The 14,927-nt window shown below is 41.0% G+C and overlaps 1 protein-coding gene across 7 annotated transcripts in view; it reads right to left on the minus strand.

Annotated features, from left to right (window-relative positions):
• heph (polypyrimidine tract-binding protein 1 heph) overlaps nucleotides 1-6,136 on the minus strand; it is a 1,355,684-nt gene extending 1,349,548 nt beyond the window's left edge. For 5 of the 7 annotated variants that reach the window (XM_067137384.2, XM_067137387.2, XM_067137377.2 and 2 more), the window contains exon 1: nucleotides 5,591-6,136. The gene's annotated coding sequence lies outside the window, so the exon portion shown is untranslated. The remainder of the gene's footprint in view (nucleotides 1-5,590) is intronic. The other 2 variants (XM_067137385.2, XM_067137390.2) reach the window with 2 other exon arrangements.
• Between the last annotated feature and the right edge of the window lie 8,791 nt (nucleotides 6,137-14,927).

Raw genomic sequence — 14,927 nt, forward strand, 5'->3', positions numbered from 1 at the left:
ACCACATGGCAGCAAAATTATAATTTAATAAACAACGGTTTCAGGCTATAAAATATTGCCTAGTACTGTATTGTGTAATATCTAAGGTTTTTTTGAAACAATTTAACGTTGCTCGAAATAAGCTGTAATTCTGCATACTTGACAAGGCCCATCCAATCTTCGTGAACAGGTGTCAGAATAGCGACAAAAAGTACGAAAATAAGGTGTGAAACTAGTCATGGTCGTCGTGAATGACCATGGCTGTGAGAATCCCTAGTTCAGAAGAGAAGCATATCAAAGGGTAAAGTTAAAAGCTTCTAAGGCAACTTCGGTCATGGAGTGAAAAGTAAAACACTGACAGCCATCGAATACACAGTTATCGCGCATGACAGAGTTGCCAACTGTGAAACCAAGTAAACAGGATAGTAGATTGACATTACTGTTGATATCGTGATCACAGCCCTGAAATCTACAACACTTTTACAAGACATACAATCATAGGTTGTGTGTTTTAGAATAACAATAACAAAAATAATAATACTTTCGTGTGGCTATTTCTAGCCTGGTGCAGCCCTTGTAAGGCAGAGCCTCCGATGAGGGTGGGCGGCATCTGCCGTGTAGGGCTATAGGAAATTGTGGTAGAGAATAGTGTTGTGTTTGTTGAGGTATGTTAGGGACATTTAGAACACCCAGTCCCCGAGCCAAGGGAATTAACCATTTAAGATAAAAATCTCCCAACCGGCCGGGAATCGAACTTTGAGCCTTCTGAACCGAAGAGCACTATGCTGACCATTCAGCCAAGCAGCTTTGAGCCTTCTGAACCGAAGAGCACTATGCTGACCATTCAGCCAAGGAGCTGGACATAATAAATAATAATAATAATAATAATAATAATAATAATAATAATAATAATAATAATAATAATAATGACGACAATGTGAGATTTGGACAAAGCGGAGGCGGACAGGTTTTTCTCCGGATACTCCGGTTTTCCCTGTCATTTATCATTCCAGCAACACTCTCCAATATCATTTCATTTCATGTCATTCATTAATCATTGCTCCAAAGGAGTGCGACAGGCTTCGGCAGCTGGCACAATTCCTATCCTCGCCGCTAGATGGTGGCTTAATTCCATTCCTGACCCTGTCGAATGACTGGAAACAGGCTGTGGATTTTCATTTTCTCAATGCTATTGGTCCTTACGTCCCATTAGCTGCTTTACCGTTTTCGGAGACTTCGACGTGCCGGAATTGAAATCTCACGGGAGTTCTTTAATGTGCCAGTAAATCTACAGACACGAAGCAAACATACTTGGAACACCTTCAAATACCGCCGGACTGAGCCCGGATCGTACCCGCCCACTTAAGCTCGGAAGGAGAGCGCCCTACTGTCTGAACTAGTCGACCCGGCACTTCTATCTCAATTTGACACCTGAATTTAATTCTATATCATTTGCACTGAGCTTCTGTGTTACAGTTAGCTTAAGTAGCCTAATTACTATTTAACTTTCAGGATGTCTGATTATTTTGAATGAGCGTGGCATTAAAGAAAAACAAAGTATAACTGTACAAAACGAAGGGCAAATAAGCATAAGTTATTGGTTTTTACGTCCCACTAACTACTTTTAAGATTTCTGGAGACGCCGATGTGCCAGAATTTTGCCCCGTTATACATACAGGACTGATGTATTTGAACACTTTCAGATACCAATGGACTGAGCCCGGATCGATGATGATGGTGATTACTGTTTTAGTGTTTTAAGAGGAAGTACAACTGGACAACCATCCTCTATCATCACTAAGCAGAAGGAAAAACGGAAGAGGATCAACACTTCGAACCTGTCAAATTAGGCTCAGAAACCCAAGCGCCTTCGTCTGAGCCACTCAGCCCGGAAAGCAAATGATACAGAATTGTCGTAGAATACATCATTTTTTTTTTTTTGCTAGTGGCTTTACGTCGTACCGACACAGATAGGTCTTACGGCGACGATGGGATAGGAAAGGCCTGGGAGTTGGAAGGAAGCGGCCGTGGCCTTAATTAAGGTACAGTCCCAGCATTTGCCTGGTGCGAAAATGGGAAACCACGGAAAACCATCTTCAGGGCTGCCGACAGTGGGATTCGAACCCCCTATCTCCCGGATGCAAGCTCACAGCCGCGCGCCCCTAATCGCCAGGTAATACATCAATTTAACTTTGTTAAACTCCTAGGACTTTTGTACTATTATAACAAATTGCATATCGTTAGCACAGACATGTATTGATAAGTACAAATACTGATCGCTATGGTCTACATGTATTGTAAATTTTGGATACAATTAACTAATGTTTCCCCCACAGCTTCTAATCTGCCCACTGACGTCACCATTTACAATGAAGGCAACGCCAGCTGGCATCCAATATTCCTGTCTACAGCGCACGATTTCTTAAACAGTACTAACGTCAACAATTTAGCATTACTATACGAATCAGAAATATCTTTTAGATAAGCATGGAAGGGAAGTTAATAGCGTTCACAAGGCAAGTCTTGCTTTATCATAAGGTTCTCTTAGCCCGCCTCGTGGCCATGATCGTTAAGGCGTCAAGTCTATGTATATAATATACTGACGCCGCAGTCACCCGGTTGAATCTAGTTGTGTTTTTTTTGGGGGGGGGGGGGGCACCATCAGAATGTTGGCCATCAGGGTAGCAGAGATGGTGGCATACAATTTAGAATCACTAGACTGCGTGACAAAAGCCTCGATTCCATTACATTATGACACTTTTGATAGTCCGTCGGACGGGGACGTAAAATTTGGATTGGACTACTTCGTGTTATTCGAAAGGAGTAGGCTATGTGCCGATACCGGGTTTCAACCCCCAACAGGCGAGTCGAGCATGTCCTAGACCACTCCCGGCACTAAAGCCATACGCTAAAATAAATAAGGTTATTTTAACTTAAAAATCTTCGAACATGGTAAACAGTGCTAGTGGTTATACAGATAAAACAAGTTTTAATCAACCGAATTTTACAAATCAACAAAATCACGCAAAATAAATGCAGCACGTATTATAAACTTCGGAAACCATAAATTCCATGACACGACGAACACGTTACAAAGATTCAACTCCTTTTAAAAGTAGTGTATGTCGCTAAGCAACAAAACCATCATATCGAACAAACCGAGCGAGTTGGCCGTGCGGTTAGGGGCGCGCAGCTGTGAGCTTTCATTCGGAAGATAGTGGGTTCGAACCCCACCATCAGCAGCTCAGAAGATGGTTTTCTATATTCACACGAGGCAAATGCTGGGGTTGTACCTTAATTAAGGCCACGGCTGCTTCCTTCCCACTCCTAGCCCTTCCCTATCCCATCATCATATTTCTGTGTTGGTGCGACATAAAACAACTTGTAAAAATATAGGGCCTATATATCAAACACCATCACTGCCACCAGTCCTTCAAATTCACTGATAGCTGCCATAATTCGGAGCCACTGAATGCAGCGATTTAGCCAGTCCAGTTTTAAATATTGTAGATTACCCTTCATCATTGTTGTTAACAATGCAAAACACAAGAAAGACGGCCAATAACCAGAATTATTTGAAATAATGAATTAATACGGTAACCAACAGTTCACTACGGCATAGTACTCATTCTTGAACTTTTGATAAAAGACCCGACTGTGAATAGGTCACACGAGGAATACTAATACCGAATTCTGCAAGTTACTGATGTTACAATAAAGTCAACAACAAATTAATTGTTCAGAAGTAAAGCAACAGGTAAATTCCACTTCGTGATATGGACCTAATATAGGTATAAAACCATTGGTGAGATTGCGCGACATAATAATAATAATAATAATAATAATAATAATAATAATGCAGTCCATTTTTCCTGAGTTTTGATTTAAAAACCTTCGGCAAAAGGAATTTGAACTCATATCAGCTGGGCAGAAAGCCAGTCACTTGCTGCGCCCTTGCAGTCCCTGCACTGAAATTTGGAACAGTCTAGTACAATCATCAATATAACGTTACTATGAGCGCCACCAAAATCACAGGTGATTAATCTCGTCCTAGATTGTTTATTCAGCAAACTGGATGCACACACATCGACGAGCCCTACAAAAATACTAGCTCAAAATACTACGACGCTGCCCCTTTACAATAACCTGGAGTTTCGTCATGAACAACACATATTACCGTACCTTAACTGAATTTACAGACGTAGTTGGACGAATAAAACGCAACAGCTATCCTCACTAATATTACGAAAATTCAAATTGCATTCCTGAAAGTATAGTAACGAGAGAGCTCGCAAGGCACTCACGAATATTAAATCAAGGGGCGATGACTTAGATGTTAGGCACCTTTAAACAACAAGCATCGTCATCATCACGAATATTAAATGCTGCAATGCGGATCTACCGAACTCCCAATGTAAGATGTAAATCCGTACATAGTAATGATTACGAAATGGTCTACTTTCGTAATAACAGAAAACATTAGCACTGAAGAGTTCCAACAACTTCCAAACTACGCGACAAGACGTGTTGAATGGCGTCCCTCAGCACGCAGTCGCAAGACATCCCGACCCCACAACTCGTGCAACACATGGCTTGGTTAAAATACCCTCATCTCATCTGACCTTCCAAATCCAGTGTCTCGCTTTAATGGGCGTGGAAGTCAACACTGCCAAAGCAAATCGCAAGAAAGACACTCCTCAAACACTCTACAAGACTATAAAATACGTTAAAAGAAATTAGCTAACTTAATGTTCCTCAGAAATCATCCATACAGTCATAAAAATGTTCGGACTTCGTCCCGTTTAATAAAATCCAGTTATGGTCGTGCTAAGTACAAGCAAGGTAGTTGGCAGAAAATAAGGACTACAGACGTGCAAGTTTGGTCACGTGGAAGAAAACATTGGTAGGACGTCCCTTATACGACCAGATACCTACATATAAATGTTGACAATAATGAGCATAGATTAAATCAAATTAACCAAATAACAAAGCAGAATACTCCATCTCCTTTAAGGTGCATGTGCCACACAATGGCCAATTACACAACTTGACAAGCGGGAGCAATAAAATATTTAACGGCACATTATAATTTTTCTCCGCAAAACATAGTTTATATATGGTATAACTTGTCGGAAATCCGCTGCATTAACAAATTTCAAATCATTTAAATTGTTCGACTTGAGCTCGTCACTTTCGTTGCAAAGCTGATAATAAACATTAAACGAGAATACACGTGTAATATTATTAATCTATTGACAATCAGATCACAATTGTAGGCACGTAAAACTGGCAAGAAGTTCTTGCATAATTCAATAACACCGACGCGCTACGTTCTACACGTGTTTCAATTACATCTTCACGTCACCATTACAGCATCTCAAAATCCATCCTGAGCATGTCAAACCCGTGCATTTCAGGTCACACAACGTATATATCGGAAAAGTTAAATTAGAACCATTTAAACCTATAATGGGCATGTTACAGAGATTACAACAAAATGTCAGTAAAGTTTATGAGCATAACCTACAAAATCTGAATCCGTATTGTAGGCCTAGTTGGTATAATCTACATCAACATCCAAAAATTATAATATTTTAAATAGCGAACTTACCAAAGGTAGATTATATTACAGCTCAATTCTTTATTTCCTTCTTTTTCTTTTCGTAAGTTCCCGCTGGCAAAGCAAACCACAAGACTTCACTGTTCACAGCCGCAACACGCGTCTACAAAAAAAAGTATAACAAAACACGCACGAAGCTGCGCTACGGAATAGTATTAAATAGCAATGAGTAAAAGAAAAAACTGTGGTATGTTAGCAGTTCCTCAACTGAGTACGCAAGTATGTAGAATGCGCTACTCACAAACTCAGACACATACACAACTAAGCACAGGCACGCCAACAGACAGTCTCTCCTCTATTAGAAACAGTAAACAAAAGAAAGACGCTATGCGATGGATTGAAGAAGCGTTGCTTATTACAGTCACCAACCCAACAAAACTAAAAGTTCCTATCTAAAACACTTGTAACACATACATGTAGCAGAAGCATGCGATAAGGAAAATACAGAGTAGAATACTTCTGAACAACGAAGTCCACAAGTATCAGAAACGTGTCGTAGGTCGCTTCCACTCCGTCTATTGAGCTGGGTTAACTCCGAAGACCGTGAAAAGAATTGCCTGGTTGCCAACTCGTCGTTTCCCGCGCGTCATCCACATACGTCACACTCAGCACGGCACGGTCATGGCTGGCACCACCACACGCTCGCTAATCAAGACAAACAAGTAAGCAAAACCTTGATGGACGGCACGGCACGGTAGGGAAGTACAGGGACACACAGAAGTTACGGAGCAGACAACCTGTGGCACAACGAAGAGAGAACGCTCAGCAGTGAGTGCGTCATAGAATGACTCACGCAACATCAGCCCCAAGTAACAATTTTTCCGATGAAGAAACATGATTTCACAGCATCAAGGGGCTTGATGACCGAGTGACATTGCCAGTGGCTTCTCAAGAAGGGGCCGTGAATTGAATCCAGGCCAATACACGTGAGATTTTGAAATTAAAATTCACATCTTTTTGGTTCGGTTACCACGGTAAAATGGATTTCCGGAGGCTATGACATAGAGTACGACATCAAAGAGTTGAGTCAAACTGGAAGCTTGCTTGGTTTCAAATCCAATTTGTTGCATCAAACACGTTACTATTGAGACAGTATGGCCGTTATCGGGTATGCCATCGTTATTCCATGCGACAAAACTACGAGAAAAGTAAACAATTATTCATACAACTTTTAGTTCGATTGTGATTGATCGAATTTCCAGCTCGTATCGGAAACCTGTCGTCAGCCATTATCCTACTCGGGAGATCGTATTCACCGCCAAGTGCACTTACTGCACACTGCGTATGTGAAATTGTGTTACTATATTGTACAATGTGGTGTAATATTTGTATTAGGATATTTGAGTTAGGATTTTAAAGCAGACAGGCTTGTCCGACTCGTTGGCTGAATGGTCAGCGTACTGGCCTTCGTTTCAGAGGGTCCCGAGTTCGATTCCCGAGCTGGGTGTTTGTGCTGTCCCCAACATCCCTGCAACTCACACACCACACATAACACTACCCTCCACCACAATAACACGCAGTCACCTTCACATGGCAGACGCCGTCCACCCTCATCGGAGGGTCTGCCTTACAAGGGCTGCACTCGGCTAGAAATAGCCACACGAAATTATTATTATTTGCAAACAGGCTTAGCTATGCACTAAAAGAAATACCTATTTTAATTTCATCTCACAGATCACATTTTCCTTCGTCTCTGTACCAATTTTTATTTTTAAATTTCAGTAGTTTTATATATATACACTGTATTTATATTTTAGTGTGTGTACGCCTTCGTCCTGTTTCCTGATACGAGGTCGGGAATGGGGTGAGATGAAATTATATGGCATGTTTTACAGTTGGATGCTCTTCCTGACACCAACCTCAGTTGAGGAGCTAATGAAGCTGAAATGAATGAGGGTGAATGAAATTGGGTCAGAAGGAGGCGGAAGGAATTGGCTGTGACCTATGAATAGGAACTGTACCGGAATTTGTCTGGAAGTGAAAACGGGAAACTACAGAAAACCATTCTCAGGACAGGTTCAAGCCCACTCGTCTCCCGAGTGCAGAGCTTGGCCCCATAGCCGTAGCGCGTTAACACACGCGACCACTCCACTTGATTGTACTTACATTTTAGTAGAGAGGTTTATTTATGTGTTATTATTTAGCACAAGGCCTTACCCAGGATTTATTTTTCGGAGGGGGTTGGGGCTTTTGGTGTGAGGTGGCGGGGGGGGGGAGGTTTTCCGAAAACAAAAATTACAGTAACAAATATTTTTTACTTTCTAATAGATTTTTAAAGAAAGAAAAGTTTGATATAGTTTTAGAGTAGCGCCTTTTATAACGCAACGGGTGAAGTAAAAAGGTAAATTCATAGCGGTCTGGTGGGCAGAACACGCTTTAACACGTGCGTGCAGTGCGGCACAAAGATTTCTGTCATTTGGTTAAAAATGGGGTAACAATATGTTTCACTGTGCGTATTATGAATATTTAGAGGTTTGATTCATTTTTGAAAAAAAAAAACCTTCTACCAGCTCGATAACATGAAAATATACCGATCTCGATAGCTGCAGTCGTTTTAAGTGCGGCCAGTATGCAGTATTCGGGAGATAGTGGGTTCGAACCCCACTGTCGGCAGCCCTGAAGATGTTTTCCCGTGGTTTCCCATTTTCACACCTGGCGAATGCCGGGGCTGTACCTTATTAATTAAACGGTCTGACATCGTGGTTAGCCGGTTCCAGTCCCGTTGTTCAAAAAAATGTTCACCATAAGAATGTTGGCCGGCAGGGTAGAGGAGGTGATGGTATACAATTTCTAATCACTAGATTGCGTGCCAAAATCGTGTATGAAATTCGAAACCTTTCCGCAGTGCTCATACAGAATGAGGACATATGGCGCTGTTGATGGTGATTCGTCCATCGGATGGAGACGTTAAGGCTTGAACAGACCGCTTGGTGCTATTCGACAGGAGTAGGCTATATGCCGGCACCGGGTTTCACCCTCTCCCTACTACCATATAATTATAACGTCATTCATTTAATCTCATTAACTCCTCTGAGTAATGGCATTCAGAGCACGACTAGTGCATCTGCGTGTTACGAAATGTGTTGCTCATAGGATCAGTCATGCTGCAATAGCACTTTCTGACCCAGTGAGGAAAGCAATGGCAAACTACCTCGCTCCTCGTCTTGCCTAGTACGCCTCATTTTGGTGCTGCCATTGGTTTTTGCGGTTTCCTTATAACCGCATAACCTTTGGTGGTGCTATTTGAGGATCCAACCAGCCTCTGGGCTGATGACCTAACATACAGAACTCCTCTGATGAGGTTGACGTCAGGAAGGGCATCCGGTTATAAAAACCCGCCACGACAGATTCATCGCACCTCATACTCGATCCCGTAGGGAAACGGGACAAGGGTTGGACAAACAACAACAACAACAACAAGTCATAAATTAAAATTCGCCAGAATGTTCTCTAAATGACAAAGTCACCAGTCGCTATCTTGAAATTCAGTCGCTAAATGACTTCAAAATGACTCGAAAGTTGGCAACACTGATGATGATGATGATGATGATGATAATGATGATGATATTTTGTGATAGTGGTTTTTTCTCCAACCAAGAAAATGTGCAATTGCTCAATACCAATCAATAAGAGTTGAAAACAATGAAGGAAAAGGTGGTGGTGGTGATTATTGTTTCACTTCCAAAAATAAAGGTATCGGCCAAAGAAACAAAAGTGCCAAGAAAGGCGTGGAATCAAAGACTCCCTTGGCCTTGGAAACCTAGGCTCATTTTGGTTTTGGCCGGGGGTTTAAGAGCAGATGCCCTCCCTGGCGTCACGTGATTCTTGAGATGAAAATCTCGACCCAGAATCGACCTCAGCCTTCCGGGTGGGAAGCCAGCAGCTAAGCCACTGAGCTAATCAAGACCCCATTATTATTATTATTATTATTATTATTATTATTATTATTATTATTATTATTATTATATCAAACTGCTTTGAATTTTTAATAATATAATACTTTAATGGTTATTTTAACATGAAGTTTAGAACATGGTGAGAGAAATATTCCAAGAATTGTTCACACTTTTTTCTTATTTCTTCTTCACTTTATTTTATTATTATAATTATTATTATTATTTTTTTTTTTTGCTAGTTGCTTTACGTCGCACCGACACAGATAGGTCTTATGGCGACGATGGGACAAGGAAGGGCTAGGAGTGGGAAGGAAGCGGCCGTGGCCTTAATTAAGGTACAGCCCCAGCATTTGCCTGGTGTGAAAATGGGAAACCACGGAAAACCCTTTTCAGGGCTGCCGACAGTGGGGTTCGAACCTACTATCTCCCGAATACTGGATACTGGCCGCACTTAAGCGACTGCAGCTATCGAGCTCGGTACTTTAATTTTTAGTCATAAAGATTTTGTAAACATGAAATGGCAGTTCACTTAAACAAATCTGTTAAGCTTTACATTTATTGCGATTTCTGGAATCAATATTTTAAACATTCAACAGACATGCTTTTCAAAATTTGAAATCAGCGATACTCCAGCGTCACTATTCACATACTCGTACGGTATTCCAAACATCCACTTCTGCATGATCAGCAGGAAATGTCACAAGGTCGTCTCCCACTTCCTCTTTTTATCACACATCCATAGACCTTGGAAATCGCTAGTTGGTGGTACTTAAAATTACGTTATCACTTAGTGAAGTTCCAAAGTTACAACGACGCCGATGATAACGACAAAGCGGCTCATTAGAGGGCCTTGAATATGATCGTGGCTTGACTACTGAACAAACTATTGTACGAGGCCTGAAAATTCGATACTATACTGGCTAAGAAAAACAACATTATATATATATTTTTTATACAATCAAGAATTGTGGTGTTTCTAGCGTATGTTAGGCCCAGAAGTATACGACTACTTTCCCGAGAGTTGCTGTGTATAAAGTTATAATAATAATAATAATAATAATAATAATAATAATAATAATAATAATAATAATAATAATAATAATAATAAAAATCACTATTTTGTTTATTATCAGATATTCTGAAGTCAGCCTCTGTGGTGTAGAGGTTAGAGTGATTAGCTGCCACCCCCGGAGGTTCGGGTTCGATTCCCGGCTCCGCCACGAAATTTGAAAAGTGATATGAGGGCTGGAACGGGGTCCACTCAGCCTCGAGTAGAGGTGGGTTCGATTCCCACCTCAGCCATCCTAGAAGTGGTTTTCCGTGGTTTCCCACTTCTCCTCCAGGCAAATGCCGGGATGGTACCTAACTTCAGGCCACGGCCACTTCCTTCCCTATTCCTTGTCTTTCCCTTCCCAATCTCCCCCACCCACCCACAAGGCCCTTGTTCAGCACAACAGGTGAGGCCACCTGGGCGAGTTACTGGTCCTCCTCTCCAGTTGTATCCCCCGATCCAACGTCTCACGCTCCAGGACCGCTGAGTCCGAGAGAAAAACCAACCCAGGACGGTAAACAGATTAAGAAATAAAGAAAGAAAGAAAGAAAGAAAGAAAGAAAGAAATAATAATAATAATAATAATAATAATAATAATAATAATAATAATAAAAGTTAGCAGTTATCAAGATGAAAATCAATATGAATTTTTATAATACGTATGCTGACGTATACAGAACACTGAAGCCAATAATACAATGGAATTGGGTTTCAAATTGCTCGGCTAATGAGCAAATAAATGTTAGGGCCTATTTCAAATAATACTCGACAACGATCCTATATTTATCAAAAGAAAATATTTAAAATAGAATGTGCAAAACTACCAAATATACGGTGGGTGTCAAGGTGCTTTGCCGACCCCTGGTTTAGACTCTCGCTAAAACTGATCCTAGTTTGAAACATACTTATGAAGGATTCTTTGCAGACGCGTTTCTCGGTTGCTGAAGACACACAGCGCATTGTTTCTTTCTTAAAGAGATTTTGCTAGGCTGCTACTCCATTACTTTCAGGCAGCGCACAATCTGTTTATTTACCCAGGGCTCCAGTCTCCTTGTGATATGAGATGAAATGTCGGCTCAAATGTAAAATGATATTGTTGCATACGTGAAGTGAAGATCTTTCATCGACTTCTCTTTCGCTTTGTTACTTTCATCGTGTTGTTTTTTATTTTTATTTTTTTTCTTTTTTGTCGTGAATGCTGCTCCTCATCATTATACGAACCTGACTTACTGAGACGCTTTGCCTTTCGTCACCGCATGTTTCCTTTCATCGTGTATGGAGCTGTGAGTGGGACATCTTCTATATGTTGAATCCGGCAGCATGTCTTACCATCTCTACCAATCAGAGATGGTCAACACTATCAATCAATCAATCAATCAATCAATCAATCAATCAATCAATCAATCAATCAATCAATCAATCAATCAATCAATCAATCACTACTGATCTGCATTTAGGGCAGTCGCCCAGGCGGCAGATTCCCTATCTGTTGTTTTCCTAGCCTTTTTTTTTAAATTATTGCAAAGAAATTGGAAATGTATTGAACACTTCCCTTGGTAAGTTATTCCAATCCCTAACTCCCCTTCCTATAAACGAATATTTGCCCCAATTTGTGCTCTTGAATTCCAACTTTATCATCATACTGATATCTTTCCTACTTTTAAAGACACCACTCAAATTTATTCGTCTACTGATGTCCTTCCACGCCATCTCTCCGCTGACAGCTCGGAACATACCACTCATTCGAGCAGCTCGTCTCCTTTCTCCCAAGTCTTCCCAGCCCAAAGTTTGCAACATTTTTGTAACGCTACTCTTTTGTCGGAAATCACCCAGAACAAATCGAGCTGCTTTTCTTTGGATTTTTTTTTTCCAGTTCTTGAATCAAGTAATCCTGGTGAGGGTCCCATACACTGAAACCATACTCTAGTTGGGGTCTTACCAGAGACTTATATGCCCTCTCCTTTACATCCTTACTACAACCCCTAAATACCCTCATAACCATGTGCAGAGATCTGTACCCCTTATCCCATTTATGTGTTTACCCCAATGAAGGTCTTTTCTTATATTAACACCTAGATACTTACAATGATCCCCAGAAGGAACGTTCTCCGCATCAACGCAGTAATTAGCTCAAAGGAGCTCAAAGGAGCCCCATTAATACAAATGTGTGCAACCCGTTTCCCGTTTCTCTACGGCGTAGGCTATGAAGTGAGATGAATATTCGTAGCTAGTTTTTACGACCGGATATCCTACCTGACATCACCCTCATCAGAGGAGTTAATGAGATGAAATGAAAGACGTAATTTTACGATAGTATGAAGGGAGACGGTGAAACCGGGTGTCGGCACATAGCTTACTCCTGCAGAATAGCATCAAGGGGTCTACTCTAGGCTTACCGTCTCCATCCGACGGACGAATTGCTATTTTTTTGCTATGGGCTTTACGTCGCACCGACACAGATAGGTCTTATGGCGACGATGGGATGGGAAAGGCCTAGGAGTTGGAAGGAAGCGGCCGTGGCCTTAATTAAGATACAGCCCCAGCATTTGCCTGGTGAGAAAATGGGAAACCACGGAAAACCATTTTCAGAGCTGCCGATAGTGGGATTCGAACCTACTATCTCCCGGATGCAAGCTCACAGCCGCGCGCCTCTACGCGCACGGCCAACTCGCCCGGTCGAATTGCTATTAACGGTGTCATATACAATCACTCCATACGGAGAGGTTTGGAAGTTAAACCAGGCTTTTGGCACGCAATCTAGTGATTAGAATATGAAATAAATTTCATTTTGGCTCCGTATTGACGATTATGTTATAAAGGTTGGAAAAACATTCAAATTTATTTTCTATTCAAAATTGCACTTTCATTTCTAGTGATTCGAAATTCTAACCTGCCGATCAACATTCTGATAGTGAACAGTTTTTTTCCACCAACGGGACTCGAACCGGCTTGACGCTTTAACGAGCATGGCCAAAAGGCGCACTGAGCTCTACGGTTGGGCAGACCGGAACATTCAGTTGTTCCACGACATTAGGAGCTTGAGGCGGAGTGTTTCGGTACAGAGTGCCGGCACATGGGACACGGGACTGTACCTGCGTAGTAGAGAGAACTTCGAGAGGCATCATGACATGCTCCGCGTCAGCTGGAATGTGCCTGTACCGAACGTGCTGTGTCGAAGGCCGCACTAGAAAGACTAGTTGGCCTTGGCTGTGTCTGACTGTCGATTACGGCTGTGTGCCGCCCTGTGCTGGAGTGTAAACATTTTCTCATCCAGTTATATCTTTAATTCCAAAGCGATGACCTATATTTTTCTAGGGCTTAAAAGTTTCTCGAAAGTCAAAATTAATTTTTAACATCAAACCCCGAGAAAGTGTTCAGAAAAATTTTCGAGATATTAAAGAATGTAAATGGAAGCTGAGAGAAATGAACGGCGAAGTGCCGAGAACATAACACCACGAAAGTACCACAATGTTTTCATCCAGTTATATGTTTAATTCCAAAGCGATGACCTATAGTTTTCTTGGGCTTAAAAGTTTCTTTAAAGTCCAAATTAATTTTTAACATCAAACCCCGAGAAAGTGTTGAGGGAAATTTTCGAGATATTAAAGAATGTAAATGGAAGCTGAGAGAAATGAACGGCGAAGTGCCGAGAGCATAACACCACGAAAGTACAACAATGTTTTCATCCAGTTATATTTTTAATTCCAAAGCGATGACCTATATTTTTCTTGGGCTTAAAAGTTCCCTTAAAGTCCAAATTAAGTTTTAATATCAAACCCCGAGAAAGTGTTGAGGGAAATTTTCGACATATTAAAGAGGGTAAATGGAAGTTGAGAGGGAAGGAATTCGAAGAGCATACAGCACGGAAGTAATTAAACGGTAAACTTTGCATAATGTCGCATCGGAGTCCTGTTCAGGACTTTTTTACTAGAAGAAAACCGGACAGAGTGAAATACAGTTTATGTTCTATTTTGTCTGCAAATAGTTCTTCAACCGGCACAATGACAAGACATTAAAAACTTAAACATCGCACAGTTTTTATTTTCGTGTTCTGCGTGTATATTGTGTTTAAGTTTTATTTCATGTTCTGCTTGTATAGTTTTATTTTTAATCCTTATATATAGTGTTTAATTTTTATCTTCGTGTTTCGCTTGTATGGGTTAATTATTATTTTCGTGTTCCGCTTGTATATTGTGTACGTGAACAGAGTACTGATGAATGTTTCTTCAACTGTGCGAGTATACTTCTGATTGGTGAAAATAACAATGTGACATTTGTAAACACGTGTACTGCCAGTGTAATTGTGACAGGTGTATTTCAGAATGAATGAAAATATTCTTAACCTAAAAAGAAAATTAGACATGATTTTTGGGTGCGCATT

This window comes from Anabrus simplex, chromosome 1 (assembly GCF_040414725.1).
Source record: "Anabrus simplex isolate iqAnaSimp1 chromosome 1, ASM4041472v1, whole genome shotgun sequence".
NCBI classification, from domain to species: Eukaryota; Metazoa; Arthropoda; class Insecta; order Orthoptera; family Tettigoniidae; genus Anabrus; species Anabrus simplex.